At 47.8% G+C, this 17,791-nt stretch overlaps 1 protein-coding gene across 2 annotated transcripts in view; it reads left to right on the plus strand.

The window, feature by feature from the left end:
• Nucleotides 1–677: 677 nt before the first annotated feature.
• hck (HCK proto-oncogene, Src family tyrosine kinase) overlaps nucleotides 678–17,791 on the plus strand; it is a 92,351-nt gene continuing 75,237 nt past the window's right edge. For both annotated transcript variants that reach the window (XM_056274781.1, XM_056274782.1), the window contains exon 1: nucleotides 678–871. The gene's annotated coding sequence lies outside the window, so the exon portion shown is untranslated. The remainder of the gene's footprint in view (nucleotides 872–17,791) is intronic.

Raw genomic sequence — 17,791 nt, forward strand, 5'->3', positions numbered from 1 at the left:
CTAGCTAGTGGTCCCGCCATGGTATTGCGCATGCGCACATATAACATCTACATTATGTTTCTCCTACTACCAACTAGTGGTCCCACCATGGTATTGTGCATGCGCACATATAAAATCTACATTATGTTTCTCCTACTACCAACTAGTGGTCCCACCATGGTATTGCGCATGCGCACATATAAAACCTGGCGTTAATTCGGCGTTAATTATGTAGTACAAGCACGGCACCGTAATGGTTATTCAGTCATGTTACACACTAAGTGGGCTCGGCGTTAGGTTTTCGGACAGTTAGCGTAAATAAATCCGTCGACAAGGTGGGACAAATCGTCAGAACACCGGTGATACGGAGTTTTCCGACTGCCCCGCAGAATCGGACTCTCCTCGGAGTGAATGGGTTACGGTTGGGGGGGAGGTTGGGGGTGTCAGGGTTAGTTTAACCTAACCTAGCCAAACGCCGGGGGGGGAGTCGGAACAAGAACTGTCACTGTGAACGCCTTCACGTCGTGACCCCCCCCCCCCCCCATGGCGGAAGAGAGGTGGTAAAATAAGTTCACGAAGAAAGAGAGAAAGAGAGAAAGGACGGGGGGGGGGGGGAGAGAACACGTGCCCCCTAACGCGGACGGACTATTGACGCGCTGACAGTAGGTTTGTTCCGGTTTCGCCAGGACCAACCGACTTCCTCCTATTCTGTCAGTGAGCCGCTGCAGCCCCATCCCCGGTCCGCTCCCCGCCCGGCTCCAAGGCAACGGCAGAGAGGATGGAGCCCACATAAGAGACGCGCCGCCGACCGCCTTTCTACCGTAACGCCGTTCAAAAAGGGATCGTATAAAAAGACAAGGAGCAACCGGGACAGCGTTCGGCTTTAAACGGGGTGAGTTTCAATTGTCCGTCTGTCTGTTTTCCGCGCGGAGAGCGCGGCGCCGCCGTAAAGAAGAGGCGCTCGGGACGGAGGAGGCGAACCCGCGGGGTTATTTCTGCGCTCGTGGTGACAACTTATTGTATGTCGTCGCCGGCGGGCAAACTCGTCTGTTTGCACAGAGACGACGATGATGATGACCGGAGCCACCGTAACGTCGCGAAAAGGAGGAACTTGCACAGGGCTGCCGTGTCCGAACCGCGCTCCCACAACAAGCGCGCAGGGACGTCCACTTTTTCACCGCGTCTACTTGCGAGAGGTTGAAAGATCTGCAACCCCAAACCAGGACAATGTGGCGAGCCCCGTGCTCTCGCGGTCTGCTAGACTGCTAGACTTCTTTGGCAGCTATTTGTAATGTGTTCCCCAATGTCTCTCGTCTGGTTTCTGTTCTTCATGCACCAGCCGTCCCTGTGCACGCGCGCGTTTCTACTCATACCCTCTCTCTGGCCTTGTTGTCACCATTTTCAGTCATAGTCGGCTTTTTCTATTATTTTATTTGTTTTAATCATTTTTGCTGGATGCTGTCGTAGACCAGCTCGTGCCCTGTGTGTCAACCCCTACAGCGATAAACCCGCTGCAGCTGCAGCAGAGGGGATCACGGTCCGTTGTGTTAACTCCAACAAGTGCCTACGCTGCATCGTAGCAGAGCCACTGGAGAAACCCCTCCGTGTGTTTCTCCCGTGTTTCTCCCGAGAGCACGCGCTTCGCTGGCACGTCCAGCGCGTGCGGTTATCAGTGTGCCGAGTGGGAGAAGTCACACAATCCACAAACGGTCTTCCTTATTGATAACCAACCACCCAATGCAAAGCGGCTGGTGGCAGCCTGAGGCTCTGTGTGTGCGTGCGTGTGTGTGTGTGTGTGTGTGTGTGTGTACATTTACTTATATGGGTACTGGATACTGGCTATACAACTGGAGCAACTACAAGTCCTTTCTTTCTTTCAATCTTTCTTTCATTCTTTCAGTCTTTCTTTCATTCTTTCCATCTTTCCTTCTCAGAGCCAGAGCTGTTGTCTGTTTAGTGCCAGTCTGATTGGCTGCTGCAGCTGCAGGCAGCCCAGTGGACAGACATGGCATTGAGGTCTTTCAGATCCCCACAGATTTGCATCTGAGGTTATAAGCAAATTTCATCCTCAAAACAGGACTCACAAGCGTTATTGTTGTGAGTTAACTGTGAGTCTAGCGGCTTCAGGATTTGTCTTTTGGTGGTGTCATTTGCGTGTCTAGGCCTTTGGATCTAGGCTTGAAAGAGATTTTTTTTTACAAACTTATGATTAGCTGACATGATTTGTGGCAGTACAATCAGCAGAAATATGTTTTTGCAGAGTAGCTTAAAGGAGTGGTTCCCTTTTGAAGCCCGATCTGATTGAGACAATGGTGAGCATCATTTAAACTCGTACAGATGAAACCCTGCATGGGCCCGATCGTTTCATTATTGAGAAACTTACCACATTGCTGAATCTTTTTGCTCAGTTTTTCATGCTCCAATGAGGCAAGCCTTCAAAAACACGTGATAGATGCCCTACTCTGAGTTTATTATCGAGCACCTCTTTCTCCTCTCAAGCTGCGAACATTGTACATGTAGTCACATATGTATTATTAATTCTGACCCCTGATTGGAAACCTGACCAGTGAGTGACAGGTGACTGCCCCCTCCAGATCCAGACTCCAGTCGGCCCACGTCATAGGCCAGGGGCAGGAAGTAGGCGGAGCCATGGTGGGGTAAAACAGTTCCACATCCATCCAGATTCAATCAAGGAGCTGACCGTTGTCCTTGGTTTGCCAGTTAGCATTTAGTGACCCTCATTCAAATTCACTTTTGGTCATTGTACAGTCGTCTGACAACGGAAACAGGAAGATGTGTCAATGGAAACACCTGTAGGTGTCTTAGGCTATACTGAAACCCAAACCAGGTGATCACAGACAGTTAGACAAGACAGAAAATTACTGATAATAGGGAGAACTGAGCGGCTGTATGTCGACCATGTTGGGTTTCTGTAAATTGTTTGAGCTGGAGAAACTTGTCCCTTCACATGGGAAGCAGAGAAAGGCTGGTGGGACCGCCAGCGGGTGTCACGTACCATCTGAAAATCCCTTTATCCAGATTCAACAGAGTCGGACTTGCGTGTCGGACGCTTAGCCCATTACATGACAGCAAGACACAGCATTGCTGTGACAGTGTCTCTTCCAGCAACTGTCACAAGCTAGCTAGCTAGCTTTATGCTTAATTTACACATTAGTTCTCATAAATACTACATTAAAAAGCCTTTCCTTGTTCGCTAAAAAACATTTTGTGCTAATTACCTGTGATGAAAGGTTGACTGAACACATATAGGCCTACGTGTTTGGTAGTAGAATTCCACAGTTGTCCAACCTTGTCCTCCCCCCAGATAACTTGCAACCATTGAGTCTGGCTGCCTCTCTTTCTTTGGCAATGACTACGTGAAAGTATAATTTCAGGGTTTTTTTTTTAAGTTTGTTTGCCATTTGGAATGCCACATGGCATTGTCTTTGGCATCTTGTATTTTCAACAGATTTTAAAATATTCAATGACTTTATACTGCTCCCAGTGGTGGTTTTAGCAAGCTTTACCCCGGCGTTGCAAAAGGGTGGCATGAGGTTCCAGCTGGGGGAGGCAGAGGTTATCTCCCCCAGACAAATTTGAATTTCAGAGACTTCATTTCCTGCATTCTGGTGATTTTTTTCCCCCCAAGCATGGAAATCACACAATAATGAGACAACATACAATCAACTTTTATGTTGAACCCTTAACCTGGTCAGGTTTATTTCTAACATGAGTTTAAACAACTATCAGAGATAATATTAAACATGCACATGCAATAAAGACTCACGATTACAGTTTTTTTTTTTTGCCAAAACATTTTATTGAGTCTTTTTAGAGACAGATAGATAGATAGATGGATGGATGGACAGATAGCTTTGTATTGTACCCTAGGGAAGATTGCAGTCTGCAGCAGCATCACAGGAAAATACAAAATATAAATCACAGTAAAAATACACAAGTCACATATATACAGATTCATAATATACAGTCTAATATATACACAAGAAAAAAGAAATACACTGCAAGTATATAGAATAATAATACAGCAATAATCACCCCCCGACACACACACACACACAAATAAAGTATTGAAGTGGATGTATTTCTAACATCATACGCTCCTCTGTCTTTACGTTTTTGTTTAGAAAAAAAAACTGGCTATGTCGCAACTTTTCTCCTTTCTTTCCATTTTTTTCTGGAATATCTGCTACTCTGAACTACAATAGTCAAGATGGAAAAACGAGCGTGAATCTGGCCTGACCCATGATGCACCTGTGCTGCACGTGAGTAGTTGCGAGGGTGCATTGCTAAACGTTCCTACTAAACGGGCGGCACGTTGGCCCAGTGGTTAGCGCTGCCGCCTCTCAGACAGAAGGTCTTGAGTTCGAATCCTGCCTGTAGTCCATGGGCCAGACGATATTTCGGTACACTCAAGGTGGCAAAACTTACTTATAATTTTTGTATAAAATTAATTGTAGAAAATGTATAATATACCCATACTATTTCATTGTGTTAGGTGATTGTGAGCCTTAAATGAGAACTAGACCAAAGCCAGTTAGGTCACAAACTGGTCTCTATACATTTGTTTAAATACACAATCAAAATACATGATAAAAAGGAATACCATAGTGAGGTAATGAACTATTTTAATATTTTAAAATACATTGACATTTACATATACTTAGTCAATGATACATGTAATCCCATATCATTAGTGGGTATATGTAATGGTAATGGGTAGGGTAAGGGGTATATGTGAATATGGTTACATTATTGTTATCAAGCTCTGGGTAACCAAGTCCAGAATCAACATCCTGTGCATCAATAGACTACTACCACAGTAATACCATCAGAATCATCACACTGTCATTCATCAAACTGCTCGTTTCTCTCATCATCTGACTCCCCAAGTTCAAAGTCCAGTTCTGGACCATCCTGCTGTTTTTGGTTACTGCAGGTCTGTAACCTGCACATGTCTGTGCATGGAAGTCCATTTGACAGGCACATGCAGCTTGGCATTTTGCATGAATGCACACACTTGCATGTTAGCATTTCCAAGACCACATCTGGTGCAGGTGGGGAGCGCATCCAGTAAATGGCCAGCTTGCCTTCATCGTCTGTCCATCCATACTCAGTTGGGCTTGGCACCACAGGGTTAGCCTGCAGACAGCACTTCCATATTGCTGCCTGATAGTTGGCTCGTTGAACATGCATAAAGAGACAGTCTCTACATGGTGGCAGCTGGCTGGACTCAACCTCTCCCCTTTTGGTGCAGAAGAGCTGGTAACGCAGTTTGTTCACCTCAGCAGTGCTGCTATTAGCAACATACATCCGACAGGTGAACTGCTCAGTTTTCTGGAACAGCTCATCACTCACATTCCATGTCTGTCCCAGTTGACTAAAAGTCTCTTGGCAGGAAGTGTGCTTTCTCACTATCTTCAGGGCATTCAGCTTCCCTCGACCAGCGAATGCACTGACAGTGTCGCAGCCTGTGAAGGCATGTAAGCCAATTAGGCTGTCACAGATGCTGTCTCCAAGTGAACTTGCCAGTTTGGTGATGTCGACAAACCGTGTGCGGTTCTGAGTCCCACACTTCTGGTAGATGGGACAGGTGATGTCCTTCTGGAAGCCAAGACAAAGCACCATGACATCAGTGTCCTCAGCTGTGATGATAACTGACTTTGAGCCCGCATTTGCTGCATGCAATGCATGCAGGAGCAGACGGGTGTCAGCTTCTTCATGTGTGGAGTGCAGTTCTGCTGCTTCCTCACACCCATCTTCTGTCCACTTGTAGCAGGTTTCCTCACAGGTCATGTACAACACCTTGCCATGCAGCATAGCTCTGTATCGTGGGAGTTTCAACTCTTCCACCAGAAACTTGATGAGACTGGTCTTGTTGGAGGAACTGCACAGAAATTTTCTCCACTGCTGGACGTGGTGTCCCCATGCAAGATTCTTGTACTGGAGAGTGATGTCTCCACCCCGGTTCAGTCGTTCAGCATCATTGATCGAAGTCTGGTGATAGACATCAAAAACAACATCAATCCTCCCACTCTGTGCTCCCTCATGGAGGACCTGGGTCAAGGCTGACTCTGCCACCTGTGCAAAGGTTTTGTTGTTGCCATTCATTTTTTGGACCAGGCTCATCCCATCAATGATGGAAGTAGATGGGATTGGGATGTCTTCTGCAGGAGATACATTCTTTTCAAGCTCTCTGGCAAGTGCAGCCTTGTTTGTTTTCCGTAAGGACCCATCAGCATTTGCCAGTGCCCATGGTAGTGGGCCCAATGGGTAGGCAAGGACATCCTTCAGATTCACCTTCCTGCTTTCAGCCACCAGGATCATGTGACTGAAAAGGTTTCTATCTGCCTTCAGAACCACATCCTGTGCTTTCTTTCCATGAGCTTGTTTTGTGCTGACATTGGAGAATGTTTTCAGACTTTGCTTGGTCATCTTGTCGTGGAATTTCACAGGTGGTGGGTCTGCATCTAACCTTGTTTGCTGGAATGCTTGGTAGGCCTCTTCTCCTTTCTCAAGAGCTCTCAAGAGATCTATGGTCACATCAGGTGGAGCCATGTTGCCAGTGGAGAGGCTAACCAAATCAATCTCATCAGGGGACATAGGATTGAGCCAGTTAATCTCCATAAGGTCCATGAGAGACTGGACATCTGCTTAATCTCTCTTGATCCTTGGACTCTGTAGATCTGGATGAGACCATTTGCACCTGCCTTGACCTGTCAGGTCTCTCAGCTGTCTGAGGTACATGCTTCTATACTCAGCTGTGAGATAATATTTGGTCACAGCTCCTGGCTTCAAGCTGAATCCCTTTGTCCCTCCAGCTGTTTGGGTGTCTTTGTTCACCGTTTCTTCTATAGCTTGGTCAACAGGGATTCGGCCAAAGGGATTGGTGGAGCCCAGTTGGACTGAGAAGCCTCCTTCCATGAATTCTGTATACACATCTGGGTGTGTGATGGGCAGCTCAGACATCTGGGCGTAGTAGTAGGGGAGGTAGCGTGCATAATTCATCCTGTCATAAGCAAAGCACCATGGGATCATTGCTCGAATGCTAGCCAAGTGTAGCATCCAGTCTCCCTCTCTGGATGCTCGGATGAGCCCCAACAAGATTTCAACCATGTCCAAATAGGACATCCAGAAGTTCGAGAGGCTGCCGTTTCCACCTCTAAGGAACTCACGGTAGACTTCAAATAGATCCATGATGCGTGTACAAGAGCTGTTCTCGAGGACCTCCTTCAAAGCATGTTGTGAGACTTCTTTCCCAAGGCTGTCAATGGTCTTCAGTGTCTCATTCAGGTGAACCATGTCATTCCTGTGAGTTTCTTCCAACCAGGACAGGAAACCATTCAAGGTCAGTCGCATGAGAGCCTCATACAGGAGCTTGTGTAGTCGCACTGCCCTGTTGTACTTGCGGCCATCCATAACACCAGCAATTGAGCCTTCTGCAATCATGCCAGACTCAATGCAGAGGTCTTTGAGTCCAGCATCTTGGAAACGCTTTCCTATTATTGCCAGCAGTGTGCAGATGGTGTGGAATACCCCAAGCCTAACGATGATATCATGGAACTTGTCATGGTGTTTCCATGTGATCTCGACAGCCTTCACATACAGGGCTTGGTCAAAGACACAGACAATCTTCCTCAGGCCTAAGCACTGCATGATGCTCAGTGACTGGTTAAGCACCTCGTTGACAGTAGACATTTGTGTCGCTGGAGCATTGATGGTAGGCAAATAGCCTATATTGTCGGGGATGACCGTCATCTCTCCTCGAGTCAGGATGTTGAAGCCTGTCCAGCTGCTGACTGACTGTTCTTCTTGTTGTGACATGTGTGCTAGGACCCAAAGAAGGTTTTTCTCTCTGGCAAGCTTAGTATTGGCTGCAGTATCGGCATCTGACTTTTTGCTTTGTGGTGGCCCTACCCGTTGTCCAGCATTGTAAGTTGGTAACATTGGTGGGGGTCCATCAATGCTTCTCTTCTTTGTTTTGGGAACAGTGGGCATGGGTTGGACAGGAAGTGTGTTGACTGGCTTTGCTTGCACAGCAATCCCATTGACTCTGTGAGATGTTCCCTCACCACTGACAGTTTCTTCAAGACGGTCGATATTGTCCCAGGCTAAAGTTGTGAATATGCCAGGATGGATGTTAGCTGGAAGGGCAATGCCACTCCCTGATGATGAGAGTTTCTGGAGACACAGGGCAGTGTTGATCTCTTCCATCTGTGAATAGGACACACTGTGACCAAGTCGGTTGAGGATGTTTATCAACTCTACATTTCCTGTCAACGATTTGACACTGAATGGCAGAACAATGTGCTTGGAAGGCTTGGTATTTCCACATGTCACTGCATATACTATGTTATGGCCAAATGACTGCAGAAGGCACTGCACTCTCTGGGATGCATGATCAGGATCATTTGAGCCTGTGAGTAGAGAGTACAGGAAGATAATGAGCGACTCTGGAATGGTAGGACATTCTGCTTCTGGTTTGACTTCAGGCGGCCAGGTTTGAGGAACATCTTGACTTTTAATGTCTGCTCTCAATTTGATGGCTGCTTTGACTATAACATCTTGTGCACTGACACTTTTCAGGGTCTGCAGCTCCCTTTTGAGAGACTGATTTTCTTTGGCAAGTTCCCTCATGGACAAGTTATCGGGATAGAGGAGGAATTTTCCTTTCTCATCAGGGAATATCTGCAAGGCTCCAGCAAACTCACTCTCCAGGTTTCGCCTTATGTGCTTCTTGGTTGATTCCTTGACTTGGGCAATGCCTTGGGAGTTCATTGAAGCTACCAGTCTAGAAGAGAGATACTGGGCTGCAGCATCATCATCTTCATTGCTGGCAACCTCTCCTTTGGAAACCTCTTCTTTGGTGTCAAGTCTATAGCATGACCTGTGGTAGTGCCCTTCAGCTGCTACAAGGTCTCTACTCACAATGGCAAGGATTCTGCTGTCCCTTTTCTTTGTGGCTGCACTCCTGATCTTTGCATCAGCTCGCAGTTCTCGACACTGCACCAGTACTTCTCTCGTATTCTGTCTCTTGGAATATTTGCTGTTTTTCTGACAAAATATGCACTCTGCATCATAAGTCCTAGTTGTACTTTGAGCATGTCGAGCTACTCTCTTAGATTGTTTCTCTTCAGCAGAGACACACCTTTTCTTTTCTTTTGCAAGGAGGCCATCAAGAATTTGCTTCATAGTGAAGATACTGCGACACTTTCTGTGGTAGTAGATTGCTGAAATCTGTCCCTCAGGAATGTCTTTTGCCAGTTTCAAAACTGGTGCATGATTTCGTATCTGAGCTGCCCTGAGCAGAGTTCTCCATGAGTCGACACTTTGTAGTGAAACCAGCTTATCTGTATCATCAGAACAGTGGATAATGCACTCCACCCGTGGGCGCTTTGGTATTGGGTAAAAACTTGCTTGTTCACCAGTGGCCATATTCAGTCAGTTTTCACCTGCCACATACAAACAAATACATGTAACTTAGGTGTATGAACACTACTAAAACAAAGTTTACTTTGCTTCACCAGCGTCATATTACCATTATTTATCTTACATAGCCACAGATAGATACATTACCTAGTTGCTATGCAACAGCTGTATTTTGTCCACATGAGGCCGCTAAAATCAACACAAGATGAAAGTTCCTCGTAGCCACTTTAACTAATCATATTAACATATACATTAAAAGAACATGCTAACATTATGGGAAATTAGCTTACAATCTTCTCCAGAGTGAGACAAGAAGATAGATACCAGTTTCCTCTATATGTGTTTAGTAGAAAGCTATCTGGCTGCACGTTAGCCTAGCTTAGCACAATGAATGGAAGTACACAGTACTGGTTATCCTTGGTTGTTGGCCAACTAAGAACTGTCCCAGAGTTTAAGCTAATCAGTACCAGGGGTGTTGAAATGCTATATTTGTAAAAATCTGGGCAAATACACAATCGTGAGAGGCACAGAAACAGGTTTCCTGAAAGAAAAATGAAATAGCTGCTCATTTGGAAAGGTTATCATGTATTATTTTACTTCTGTTAGTGTACCAAATAAAATGGCACCAGTGAAGTTGTGTCACCTTGGGTGATATCGATATCTGGTCTGACCCATGGACTAACTGGCTTTGGTCTAGTTAGTTTCTTAGTAATAATGCCCTTCTAATTTAAGGTTCACAATCACCTCACACAATGAAATAGTATGGGTATATTATACATTTCCTGAATCTTTACAGTCCTGTGAGTATTCCAGTTTTTGTGTTTTGTGTCCCTGATATTCCTAGATGCCACAGGGCTAAAAGAAAGTATATAGTTTAGGCGAACATTGCAGAAAGATGTGTGTTATTGACGGGTTGAAGAGCTCAAGTGACCTCTATATTTGTGAGAAATATCCACAACAGGGCTTGAATGAAAGCTAAGAAGGTCCCCTTTAAAATGATACCAAAGACAATATTATAGAACATTGAAAAATGTCCTGACCATGAGGCTAAACCAGGATATGCACCAGCGTCTAAAATGCAATTTACTTTAGGGGGTGGTTAACTTCATGAGCTGATAACTGTGATACAGCTGCCACTCAGGAATGGTTATCATACCAAAATATCATCTACAGACATGGATCCTTTCAAAAATTATAAGTAAGTTTTGCCACCTTGAGTGTACCGAAATAGGAAATTTTGGGCTCTGGCCCATGGACTACTGGGGTTGTCCAACCTTTGGGGTGAGGTGGGGGTCGTGCTCTGTGTGGAGTTTGCATGTTCTTCGGTTGCCTCCACCCAGAGCCCTAGTAAGAGAGAGTTACGTCACCTCCGTAGACGTCAATGGGCTAATTATTTAACAGCAATGGCGGATCATGGGAGCCCCGGATAGTTCCGAACAGTGCGACCCGGGGCAATAGGATTTCTATTGCGAAGGTCTGTTTCTCGCATTAATCAGAGGTTAATTTATAGGCAAGAAGCTACAGTTGACATTTTAATGATGACCATTTTACAAGCACGTTTGAATCAAGTTAACGGTGTAATTTAAAGCGTGACAGCTCGTCAATTCCTACACGTGCGCATAGAATATGTGTCACGTGGGAATATATCAATATCTATATATGAATGTAAAAATCTGAAAATATTGATTCGTAGTTACCAGAAATCGCGGCTAAGCAGTTCATTTAAATGACCCGCCAAGCTTCGTTTGGAACTATTCGGCGGCTGCATGAACCACGTGACCCTCTCGCGCTCTGACCCCCTCATTGACGCAACTCTCTCTTTCTAGGGCTCTGGCCTCCGCCGTCAAAAGAAACAGGCATGCTGGGGTTTATACTCCTGCTTGTGCCCCTGAGCAAGGCAATAGGAAAAGAACTGGAGTTGGTCCCCTGGTGCAGCGCGGAGGCGGCAGCCCTCAGCTCCCAGCCACCCAGATCCAGATCACAGCTAGCATGGGTAAATTTGCAGTAACTGAATTTCCCCAAGGGGATTAATAAAGGAAACCTGATAAGCGGTCCCACTAGACGCCCCTCTCAGGTCGTCCGTGAGTGAGTGAGTGAGTGAGTGAGTGAGTGAGTGAGTGAGTGAGTGAGTGAGTGGAAACCTGTGACGCACAACCCACAGCAGCAGTTGTGCGCGTGCCTTGGGAATAATTTGTAGGTTAAAACCATGCCATACATTGTTATGGGTACATGATTCATGAGATTAACTAGCAGACTATGAGCTGTCGTTAGGCTGTGAGCTGACTATGAACGGTCAACCATTGCTGTGGTAATGTCATGAGTTCTATGGGGCTGCACACTCACACACTGAGCGTTAGACACGTATCACGCATAGTTCACACTGCCGAATTCTTGTAAAAACGCTTTAAAAATAAAGCAACGATAAACGAATGGAAACACCTCACTTGTCACTTAGCGCCAGCAGCGGACTGCAGAGAGTCAATACACATGCAACCCAGAAAGCAAAACTGCTGTGGCCCGGACCCGTCCCACACTTCATCCGGCCCACATACCACGTGGAATGATGGCACTTGGGCGGTTTGCTCCTGTTTGCCAGATCTGGGCCAGAACCAAGCCATAGCAATGCTGCATGTGCCACATATTTGCCAAAGGTGGGCCATATGTGTTTTGTGATATTTGGGCCATATTCACCATTTACCAAACGGGCCACTTCAGGGTCACATCCAGATCACATGTTGCCCAGAGCACCGCATCTTTGGCACAAAAAAAAGGCCCACATCTGATTTGGCATATTTGGGCCACATTTGCTATTATACATGTGGGCCACTTGAGGCTCACATCCATTTTGTCAGGGCCAGAAGAAGGCCATCAGTGTCGCATCATTACCTGAAGTGGCTCACATCTGGATGCTCTCTGGGAAGTCATATGTTCCAGGGGCCTTGTGTATCAGTCATTACTATGGGCAAATTTGTTCTTACACACGCATGGAATTTTTTTTAGCCCTCAAGATGTCTGACAGCAGTAGCAAAGCATGATGGTTATTTGTAATTCCTTCCTCCTAACATCTATTGTCTACCTCTTGCAACGAGCAGTCACCCAGGCCTGAAAAGACATCAGTGTTAGCCAGTCAGTGTCTAAATTCAGGGGTGACCCAGGTTCTCCACTGGTCTCTGAGACAAACTTCAGGGCTAAAAAATCCCTTAGGTGTGTAAGAACAAATGTGCCTACAGTAACGACTGATACCTGAGGCCCCAGGAGATCTATTGATTTCTAAATGGTTTATAGCATCAGTGATTTCATTAAATGAAATGGATCTGTCTCAAAAAACACCACTTGCCTCTTTCACTGGATTGGTATTAGGAGTAGAATAAAAAGAGAGAGAGGTAGATACATAGCAGTACCGAGAAGCATAAAGATTGCAGTAAAACTGCACAATAGTTTGCTGTTTTCTCTTGATCATTCTTAATTGCTGTATAGTGTCGTTTTAGATTGTCGTGTTTCTAGTCTGAACAGATTGATAAGTTCTGCTTTCTCTCTTTGAGCGTTTTCTATGTGATCCAGACGCGTAACGAAGGCTCGTCTTAAACGCAGGCTTTGTTTGTTTGGTTTTTTTTTTACACCGAACCAAACAAAGGCGGAATGACACCGCCCAATTTGTGATTTTACATAGTGTGCGAGAACGTAATGGCTGGATGTGGGCGGGGCTGGACCTGTAGGCGGGGCTGGACGTCCAACTCCACCTTCCCGCAGGCTGCAGCCAGTACTTTTTTTTGTCTAGAATGTTTCTTTTCTTTTCTCTTCTTTTTTTATTGACACGTTTTCTATTGACATGTCGAAATTCTACATACAACGCATAAAACAAAAGAAAGAGGGGGAAATAGAAGTAAATAAAATGAAGAAAATTAAAATTAAATACATAATTGAAGGAGGGGAATCCTAGGGGTTTTCTACAAGTTCAAGTTCTTGTATGAAGTCAGAGTTCCTGGCATTCTTCTTCTCCATTAACCTCAGTGATGAGAAGTACTGACACACTTTCCTGTGAAGACGTTTGGCTGCACGTCCAGGAATCAGCTCTTATGCAAAAAGAACTTCCCAGTAATAACAATCGTGTTAATTGCCAAATCACGTGTTCCGTCTTTCACAAGCATACAAAAAAAATCACGTTCTTTTTATTATTTATTTAGTTCAGACAAATTGTCAAATTTAGGAAACAACCAGTGATGCAGATCTTCCCAGAAGGCACCAGCAAACTGGCCTTCATAAAACACGTGTCGTGTTGTTTCACTGTGTTCCCTGCAGAATGAGCAGTTGTAAACCAAATCATGTCTTAAACGTTCGCCAGAAGGACACATCCCACTGAGAACTTTAAAGTGCACTTCCTTTACTTTTATTTTGTTCGGAATTTTTCAGTTTCGTCTTTGGAGAAATATTGCAAAAATGGGTTTGTGTTTGAGGAAAGTGGATATAACTCTTTGACAAAGACTCTCCGGATTGTGGTTTTGCACAATTTCAGACCGATGACGTCATGTCCATTCACCAGAAGTTTAGGAAGGTGGGGATCTACGTGACTGACACAAGTTAGAAGACATCACCGTTACAGGGCGTGGGACTGCTTTGATAACAGCATCACATTGTTTTCAGTCATTTAAATTAAATGTTGAACAAAACTTCTCATAAGATATGACGCTTCCTGTATTTTCCATTAAGTGCACCACAGACCATGTTCCTTTCTCAAGCCAGTTTTTATAAAACAAGGATTTATTTCTAAATACCGCATACCTGCAATTCCACAATGGAGTAGTATGGGGACTAAAATTATGCTCTTTGATCATTAAACAGTGTAGTAAAAGTACGCTTATATATCTCATCCGACCTATGCTGGTGATCAATAAACTCAACGTTTTCTCTCTCAGTGAGGACATGCACTGGCTTGGAAGCTAAAGGTGCATGTGTAGAGCTGAAGGAACGGAGAAGACCGTAGGTTCACACTTTAGCCGTGTAGGCAACTTTCTTTAATCCACGGTAAATCAGAGAGACAACAAAACCCAGCTCGACTGAGCGGAGGCGGCAAGAATAACCAGAAAACTGGCTGGACAACCATAACTTAACCCTGCGTTAACCTGCCAGGGCAACCATGACTTAACCCTTAGTTCCTGGGTTGAATTCTGTCCCCAATACGTGTCCACCACATGAGCCCCCCCAGAATTCGCCCTAGTAATCGAAGTCAGGCAGGCGCGGGGGGACGACAGGCCGTCCGCGGCGGCTCCGGGTAACAGGGGCCGGAGTGTCTCTGGGAGGCATTGACGCGGGCCTGTGGAGGTCGGCCTGAGGAGCAGAAGAGGCAGCGCGGGCCTCCACGGGGGGAGGAGGCGGAGCCAGGGGACGACCGCGACGAGGAGGTTGGGTTAACTCCAACGGCTGCGTCAAGTCCAGGTGTGCGGGTTTAACTTGGTCCACTGAAACATGCTCGGCCGTGCCCCCAAAATCCACCACCAGGTGCTTAGTTCCCCGTTCCAGGACGCGGAAGGGGCCGTCATAAGGGGGTTGCAGAGGGGGGCGGTGTGCGTCGTGACGGATGAACACGTAGTCTGCTGACTGCAGACCTGGGGGCACCTGGGACACCGGAGCGCCGTGTTGGGCGGTAGGGACGGGTGTGAAAGCTCTGACCCCGTCCAGCAAGGAGGCTCGTTGGTCCACAGCTGACCAGGGACGCGTTGCGTTGGGCATGAAATCGCCTGGGACTCGCAGCGGCGTGCCGTACACCAGCTCCGCAGAGGAGGCTTGTAGGTCTTCCTTCGGGGCGGTCCGCAGGCCCAGCATGACCCATGGGAGCTTGTCGACCCAGTTGCAGTCCTTGAGAGTAGCCCGAAGCGCAGCCTTCATGGACCGGTGGAAGCGCTCACATAGGCCGTTCGCCTGAGGGTGGTAGGCAGTAGTGCGATGAAGCTTGACGCCCAGAGCCTCACCCACAGCATTCCATAGCTCTGAGGTAAACTGTGGCCCGCGGTCAGATGAAAGGTCGGAAGGCGTACCGAAACGTGAGACCCACGACCCAATAAAAGCCCGGGCCACATCAGCGGACATCGTGGATGCCAGGGGAACAGCTTCAGGCCAGCGCGTAGTCCTGTCCACCACAGTGAAGAGGTAGGTGAACCCATGGGGGGGGGGGGGGGTAGGGGACCAACCAGGTCGACGTGGACATGGTCAAATCGTCTCTCTGGCACTGCGAAGCGTTCCAGGGGCGCCTTAATGTGGCGGTGTATCTTAGCCCGCTGAGGGGCTTGTGGTCCACGTACGCAGTAAACTCGCAGCCCTCTAGCAGGAAACGGAAATGCCGGACGGCGAGCCAGAGACCGAGGAGTTCCCTGTCAAAAGTACTATACTTGCGCTCTCGGGATGTAAGCTGGCGACTGAAAAAGGCCAAAGGCTGCCAAGCCCCCCCCCACCCACTGTTCGTGAACCGCACCAACAGCATAGTCCGATGCATCCGTGGTTATGGAAATAGGCGCTGTAGGTGAAGGATGCGCTAGCAGGGTAGCCTGGGAGAGCGCAGCTTTAGTCTCGGTGAACGCACGGTCCCGCTCTGCTGTCTAGTCGACCGCCTGGTTGGGGGACATGCCTTTCAGCGCCTCGTACAGTGGCCGGATGATAAAGGCGGCTCGGGGAATGAAGCGGTGGTAGAATGTCACCATCCCGATGAACTCCCTGAGCGCACGAGCTGTTTGGGGGCGCGGAAAGGCCGCCACCGCTTCCACCTTTGAGGGCAGGGGGACTGCCCCGTCCCCAGTGATGCGGTGCCCGAGGAAATCAATGGCCGTCAGCCCGAACCGGCACTTCGCCGGGTTGACGATCAGCCCATGCTGGCTGAGGCATGTGAAGAGGGCGTGAAGATGGGACAGGTGTTCTTCCTCGGAAGCGCTGGCGATGAGTATGTCGTCCAAATAGACGAAGATGAAAGGAAGGCCACGGAGCACTGAATCCATCAGCCGCTGAAAGGACTGGGCCGCGTTTTTGAGTCCAAATGGCATTCGTAGGAATTCAAATAGGCCGAATGGGGTAGTCACCGCTGTCTTGGGGATGTCCGAGGGGTGCACGGGAACTTGATGATAACCACGGACCAGGTCGACTTTTGAGAAGACGCATTTGCCAGACAGGTTTGCAGAAAAGTCCTGGATATGTGGACAGGATAGCGGTCGGGCGTGGTGGCGTCATTTAGTCGGCGGTAGTCCCCGCATGGGCGCCAACCTCCATCAGGCTTAGCGACGATGTGGAGTGGGGACGCCCACGGGCTGTCAGAGCGGCGGATGATCCCCATGCGTTCCAGGTGCTCGAACTCAGACTTGGCAATGGCGAGTTTGGCGGGGTCGAGACGCCTGGCTCTGGCGTAGACCGGGGGCCCCTTCGTAGCAATGTGATGCTCCACCCCATGCTTAGCGGTGGGTGCAGAGAAGGTAGGCTGGGTGAGGTCAGGGAACTCAGCGAGGACGCGGTTGAACTTGTCTGCCTCTGAGAGAGAGTTGGCTAGACCTGCATAGGCCGCTTCCCTCCGCGTACATGCGAAGGAGGAGAAGGTTAAGGCATCGACCAGACGGCTGTTCTGAATGTCCACTAGCAAACCGTAAGCGCACAAAAAATCGCTCCGAGGAGGGGAAGCGTTACATTGGCCATGACGAACTCCCACGTGAAACGTTGTCCACCAAAACACAGTTCTACAGACCGCACGCCGTAGGTGTGGATAGCGCTGCCGTCAGCCGTCGCCAACTGGGGGCCCCGCTCCCCGCCCATGATGTCGATGTCAGTAGCAGGGAGCACGCTTCTCTGTGCGCCCGTGTCACAAAGAAATCGCCGACCGGAGATGGTGTCGAGGATGAAGAGTAGCCTGCTCGTATCGCCAACACTCATGGCCACTAATGAGTGTTGGCCCTCTCGTTTCCCGTCGGCCTGTAGTTGCAGGGGGAACGGCACCGTTTAGCTTTCGCACCAAATCGAGCGTGGTACATACAGAGTCCAGAGGGCTTGTAGCGGTCTGATGCTGTGGCGCCACAGTTAGCGAGCGCAGTCTGGACGTGGGGCGGCATGTTGCGCAGAAACAGCTCCATAAACAGGAAACATGGCTTTTCTTGACCCAGTAGGTTTAAATGCTCATTAGCTCCGATGGTTTGCCATCTCCCAAGCCCTGAATTGCGAAGAGGCGACGTGCTCTCTCCGTTGTTGACAGTTCAAAAGTTTCAAGGAGGAGATTTTTAAGTGCGGCATATTTACCATCGGCCGGTGGGTTGGTTATGAAACCGCTTATCCTGGAAGCCGTAGCGCACCCCAGCGCTGCCACTACGTAGTAGTACCTGGTCTCGTCTGCTGTTATGTC

The sequence above is a fragment of the Lampris incognitus genome, chromosome 2 (genome assembly GCF_029633865.1).
Source record: "Lampris incognitus isolate fLamInc1 chromosome 2, fLamInc1.hap2, whole genome shotgun sequence".
Classification (NCBI taxonomy): domain Eukaryota; kingdom Metazoa; phylum Chordata; class Actinopteri; order Lampriformes; family Lampridae; genus Lampris; species Lampris incognitus.